The sequence below is a fragment of the Priapulus caudatus genome, unplaced genomic scaffold (genome assembly GCF_000485595.1).
Source record: "Priapulus caudatus unplaced genomic scaffold, Priapulus_caudatus-5.0.1 Scaffold87, whole genome shotgun sequence".
NCBI classification, from domain to species: domain Eukaryota; kingdom Metazoa; phylum Priapulida; class Priapulimorpha; order Priapulimorphida; family Priapulidae; genus Priapulus; species Priapulus caudatus.
In genome coordinates, this window is record NW_014577148.1 from 96,415 (window position 1) to 102,896 (window position 6,482).

The 6,482-nt window shown below is 44.0% G+C and overlaps 2 protein-coding genes across 5 annotated transcripts in view; one reads left to right on the plus strand and one right to left on the minus strand.

Moving 5' to 3' along the window:
* Positions 1-1,498, minus strand: part of LOC106804774 — a 6,448-nt gene extending 4,950 nt beyond the window's left edge. Inside the window, exons 1-2 of one of the 2 annotated variants that reach the window (XM_014806100.1) lie at positions 1,474-1,498; positions 1,002-1,104 (exon numbers count right to left, since the gene is read on the minus strand). The gene's annotated coding sequence lies outside the window, so the exon portion shown is untranslated. Of the gene's footprint in view, positions 1-1,001; positions 1,154-1,473 lie in introns of those variants that run through there. The other variant, XM_014806099.1, reaches the window with a different exon arrangement.
* A 3,081-nt stretch (positions 1,499-4,579) lies between these two features.
* Positions 4,580-6,482, plus strand: part of LOC106804780 (glycerophosphocholine phosphodiesterase GPCPD1-like) — a 37,894-nt gene continuing 35,991 nt past the window's right edge. For all 3 annotated transcript variants that reach the window (XM_014806116.1, XM_014806114.1, XM_014806115.1), the window contains exon 1: positions 4,580-4,640. The gene's annotated coding sequence lies outside the window, so the exon portion shown is untranslated. The remainder of the gene's footprint in view (positions 4,641-6,482) is intronic.

Sequence of the window (6,482 nt, forward strand, 5' to 3'; positions counted from 1 at the left end):
AAATCTGTCTACCGTAAAAGCATGTCTGCTGCTTCGCCATCGCCGCGACGCCAGGTCAATCTGGTTGAATTCAGATAAATATATACTTCGCCCATGTTGTATTTAAGCACAGCGATGTATAAAATGCATAGTTATCATAGTAGAACACAATACGGTACATGAGTTTACTGTACTTTCACGGCTCATGTTTTATTACAATTATTAAATCGAATCAGATCGAATCGGATCGAAATATCGAAAAAAAATATATCAATAATCGAATCGAAATAATTTGATACCAATGACAGCCCTAGTATCTATACAATGTTAGCGCATGTATTGCAACTCAGTCAGTACGGTAGACAACACCCACGACCTATGGCCGGGGGCAGCCCTATAGACCGAAGGTCCGATAGACCGAATATTGCAAAAGGTTAGGGTTAGAGTTAGGGTTAGGGTTAGGGCATATATATATGGTTTATAGTGGCATCGGTGGATGTGCGGCATATTCACGTTCGAATACGGTATCAGTGGATGTCAGGATGCGTAGCCTGGAGGCTAGGCGACCGATTCCGGACGTGTAGCCACTGCGTATTCGAATAAACCTTCGGTCTATCGAGCCTTTGGTCTATCGGACCTTCGGTCTATAGCCGTAAACCCTATGGCCAGAGCCGCAACGTGTGGTGTGGCCGCTAATCGGCATTCTTGTGATGGTCTCGTTATCTAATTTAGGCATTTAATTTAGGTTAATTTAATTTTATTTAATTTAGGTTATTTAATTTTAGGCAATGGCTGGAGTGGAGGTACGGCAGTCCATTCACTTTCATACAAACGAGACAAAGATGGCGGCGGCCAATTCAGATTTCGAAATAATGCATTGGGGAAATAAATTCACGATTTGAGAGTTGATGAGCTAGGCCTAGAAAACACTCGCCGACTCGGAACGCCAAAAGGAGCTTCAAAGCTCAACGAACGACGGCTGCCGTACCTCCAGCCACTTTGTTAATTTTACTCATAATTACCTTTAGCCCGACCACACTGCGGAACCAATGTTAATGCACATCCTGATGGTTCTGTAGGTAGCGTAGGCCGATCGTATCTTGGAGTATATTACCTTCCTTCCATCTGCAATGTAAACGATTCATCAACCATTGTTGATTTCAATGTTTAATGAACTGGTGGCTCCACCTGTGGTAAATTAAAACGGTTTATTGCTAGATTTATTTAGATTAGATGAATTTATTTAGCACTATCAAATCATGAGTGAGTAAAAACCATTTCGTTTTTATTCGTTTCTGATTGAATACATAAATACATATATTTGCAACAATAAGTGTAGTTAAGGCACACGACCTCACCAACACAAGTAGGTAAACACTCGATTTACACAGCGTGGTAGTGCGCGTAAAAATTTAATTCGTGTAGATCAAAAAGACGTAAATAAGTTTAGGAGGTTAATTATGTTATTAATAATAAACTAACCAAATGTTATACCAATGAAAACTGCAGGCGAATCAGGAAATGTGAAATCACGTTGACCATTGTCACCAAATATACCGTGAGTGAGTCAGAAGAAGAAAAACGGGCGGGACGGACATGCATGCTTACACCACGCGACCCTTGCGCTTACGTGGACCTTTCTCATACGACGTATAGAAATACGACAGCTAGGTCAATGATCAGGGACTGGAGCGATTATTTTTAGGATGAGGAATAGGGACATATGCCTGTCTAGGATAGGGGGAAATGCCAGAAGAATTTGTTGTACTTTGGGATGCGAGAAGGCCAAACTTGCAATTTTTGGAGCTGGGAAATGGCATAGTATAGTATAGTATAGGGCCTATTTTTACTCGAGAAACTGGGAATGGAGCCCACATCCCCCTTCAATGATGTGACGTGTTAGATGGGCGATAATAAATATGAACCGCGCGCATTACTTCAAAGAAGCGTAACCACTAGTAAACCTGTCTTGAAACTGAAACATGTCGAAATTCTGATTAAACTTTAATAGTCTAATTATAATAGATATAGTCCTGATTATAGGTACCCCATTCTTATCGCTCAGTAAATAATTGGACCCTTTTTCAACTCTTAGTATATAGTTCTAATTATCACAAGCCGAAAATCAAGAGGCAATACGGAATTCGCGGTAAAAGAAATATTGGAGTTTTCATTTCTTGGAGAACATCACGAATTACACCTAAATGCACTATGCAGAAATCACAACTGACACTACACTAATTAATTATCGTTTTCATGCTGAATGTTGAAATACACGCGGTCATATCACACCTCATGACATGTATACCCCCCAGCATCCTTGTAACATAGAACTACACATTGTAAAAAAGTTGTGATTTAAAAGATCAATCCATACTATATGCAACTAGAGCACTCGGAGAGCACAGACCTCCGCCAAGGCAGCTGAATTCTCTCAATGTGAAATTTTTTATTTATTAATTAATTAATTAAGTGGAAAAATTAATTAATTAATTAAATAATTAATTGGATCTAGATCACCAACAAAATGTAATCAATTCTAAGTTCACTCCTATTCTGACATTATTGGATCGGCATCACACAATGTCAATCAATTCTAATTACTCCATTTTTCTGATCCATCCTGAAATTTTATTCTTGGATCCGAGATCCCACCAACTCTCATCAATTGGCTAGCTTAGCCAACTTTGTGAGGTATCCTGAGACAGTTTTATTGACAATCCGTCTCTCTCTCCCGTGTTTAGGCTTAAGCTGTTGCGATACGGCTTTGTCTATCTCTCAGCGCCGGTCAAGGGAGATACATTTGCATATCTTTGTCACGTGGTTTGTGTCTGATAACCAATCAGACTGTAATTCGCGCGCCGGGCCTGAGAGGAGGGCGAGAAGCTGGCGTGGGAACGGAGGAGGGGAGGAAGGAGCAAACTGGTGGTAGAGGGGCGAGTGGTGGGCCAGAAAGAAGAGGCGCGAGAGCTGGTGGGGGTGCGTCGGAGAACCGGTCGGCAGCGGAGAGGTGCCCTTCTACCCTTTGCACCACCTTCTTCCCTTCTCCCACTTTCACCACACACCTTCTCCACCACCTCCTCCTTCTTCCACCAGACCTCTGCCCTTTCTTCATTCTCCACCATGCTTCTCCCCCTCCTATCTCCACCACTTTCTCCCCTCCGTCCTTCTCACCACCTTTTCCCTTCTCCCTTCCTCTTCTCGCACCAGCTTCTCCCTCCTTCTTCACTAGATTCTCCCTGCCTCCACCATCTTCTCCCTTCATCCCCTCCCCTTCTCACAGCTTCGTCCCTCCTCTTTCCTCGCGAACCACACTTCTCACTTCTCCCCTTCTCCTTCTTCACCAGCTTCTCCCTCCGCTGCCGCGTCCGCCCCGCCCCCGCCCTCTTCACCTCGCACTCTCTCCACCTACGACACCTGCGTCCCACCGCATCCACCGCACCGGTCGTCCTCCTTCTTCACCAGCTTCTCCCCTCCTCCTTCTCCACCACCTTCTCCCTTCTCCCCTTCCTCCTCCTTCACCATCTTCTTCACAGCTGGATGTGACGTCACGTGATAAAATATGCAAATTATCTCCTGTACCGGCCTGAATATAGACAAACCCGTATGATACAGGCGGTTCCGGCGCGGCGGCGGCGGCGGTGGCGGGCCAATCAGCCAATCAGCGAGCGTACACAAACCCACAAACCCACAAACCTACACTCAAACACACGCCGGTGAAAACAATAAGATGGTAAAAGGCGAAGATGACTGGGAAGCGGAAAAGGGAGGCATATAGAGGTGGTGCCTCAAACGTAGAGTATTGATGAGAAATTAGGGCTGACATGATATGAGGGTAGAGGTAAAGGCGGTAAAGATAGCACCGAACAACTATAACAGGTAGAAATGACGGAGTATTAATTACATCTGCACATTTGGAATGTATTCGAAAATTGAATCAGGTAGCGTGAATCCGTGCGCACTGGCTTGCGCATTCCGTTGCACATGCAGCAGCATTGGTCGTCCTTGCTGTAGTAATTATAAGCTCGTGAATCTGTCGTATGTAATGTGGCATTTTTTTCTGGTGGTGTTCCTTGTCTGAATTTAATCTGACACTGTCCCAGATTGATATTCCTCGATCTACTCTTGCCACCACATCTAATTTTTCTAATATATCGCGTCCACATCATTTACATGTACCCTCTTTATCATCTCCCTCGTAACACCTTTAACTGCCATATCCTTTACCAAGTCCGACTGTGCTCTCATCTTCTAGTGTATAGTACGCGCCTTTACGTTGATCCTCCACGCTCAGTCGCCAATACACGCCCATCCACACCAGGGGCGTGTACAGGATTTGTACCAGGGGGGGGGGTCTAACCGTAACCCAAACTTGGGAGCACGCGAAGGGGGGTCTGGGGTCAGGGCCCTCCCCCAGAAAAATTGGGAAATTAGACCCCTCAGATGCGTCGAAAGAGAAATCGAGCCCCGATGATTCTTATAAAAAGAATTCTTATAAACAAAAAAACAGTGTATTCCACGCGGCATGAACTAAAATTGACCTCATCAAGATGGCGCCACAGTCTCGTGGTACGTTCTACTTCGGAAATACACTATCCAATCAAAAGCGAACCAACGACGACAGGGTGAGGCGAACAGATGATGTTTTCTTGGACACGATAGTGAGTGAATGGAATTAAAACATACTTACTAGTTTAGTTTGTCGTAGGGCCTATTGTTTATTTCGCATCGTGATATCCTTATTGTTGGTAATCAAAAACGAAACATTTGTCAAATGTGTGGCATGTCAGTACGCTAGAATCGATGATACTATAATCTCATCCACAGGCACTTGAAGCGTATCAACTGTAAACATACGCCGCCGCCATTGCGCGTACACATACACATAAATATATAGACACAATACACAATACACAATACACAATACACAATACACAATACAATAGACAAAAATACACACTATATATTTATGTGTATGTGTACGCGCAATGGCGGCGGCGTATGTTTACAGTTGATATGCTTCAAGTGCCTGTGATCTCATCGGCTACGACCGGACTGTATCGTGTACCGTATGACAATCGATATAGTTCCAGTGCAATCAGGCCCTAGACTCATCTCTAGGCCACAGGCACTTAAGCCGTTTCAATAATAAAATGATGGTTAATAATTACAACTTGTCAGTACTAGACCTACCAGTACCAGTACCAGTAATACTATAGTAATAGTCTTAATGTTTGATTTGACCTAATAACGTCACTTCAATACCGTCCAATACACACAGTGACAGTGACACACCACTGCAACACACATTCCTATAGCGCGCACGCCACCATTTTGCACAAATACACAGTAATATAGAGTAAACACTATATTAAACAGTAAACTCTATATTATTTACTGTGTATTTTTGCACAATGGCGTGCGCGCTGTAGGAATGTGTGTTGCAGCGGTGTATTGGACGGTATTGAAGTGAAGTTATTAGGTAAAATCAAACATTGAGACTATTACTGGTACTGCCACTGTACTGGTAGGTCTAGTACTGACAAGTTGTATTTATTAACCATCATTTTATTATTGAAACGGCCCAAGTGCCTGTGCATCTAGGCCGATGGATACATACACATCGTTCACTCACATCGGGCATACGTATCCAAAATGACAGTGTTGTTGTATTTGTTCCTTTTCCCCTACTTCACAAAGACGCACACCACATCACAGATTACTCTCACGGAAAATATACAACTATTACAAGTTTAATACAAGCTGATGATATCGTATCTTATAAGTTATAACTTATAGTCCAGTGGAAGTGATGCAAGTGTAACTGAAATGATATGGAAGATGGCCAAATATGGAGCACTGGCCGCGCATAGAAGAGAAATGCGCGCGGCAGAGGGAAAAAAAATGATAACATGGTGGATCCGTGCGCCATAATGAAAGCCAGCGCACGGATCCAAAGAAAAGACTAGGTGACAGAAAGTGTTCCTCCTCAGGGTGGCATACATGTACGAACCGCCGCAGTTTATATATAGTCTATTTCACGCAGCTGTCCCTTATTTCCCAGTTCGCTGCACCTTGATGAACAGTACTAGTAGAGTCCACTAAGCATTTGCACTCGTTAACGAAGCCTGCCAAAGGCTGTGTCACAGACGGTGCGGTGCCTGTGCATGGTTAATTCCTCAGTGATAACACTGATATACAGGTTGACTCTCCCCTTCACATCGGCAGTTAGGTGATGTCCTTTTGTTTGAACCCTGCCAGGTGTTGCCTGGGACATCGACAGTTCACTGCATGTATATCGAGCTTGTGACAAGGGCATCGGGAGCAGTACGTGCACTGACGTAAACATAGACTGGTACGCTGCAGTTCGCTGCATGTCTATCGAGCTTGTGACAAGGGCATCGGGAGCAGTACGTGCACTGACGTAAACATAGACTGGTACGCTGCAGTTCGCTGCATGTCTATCGAGCTTGTGACAAGGGCATCGGGAGCAGTACGTGCAC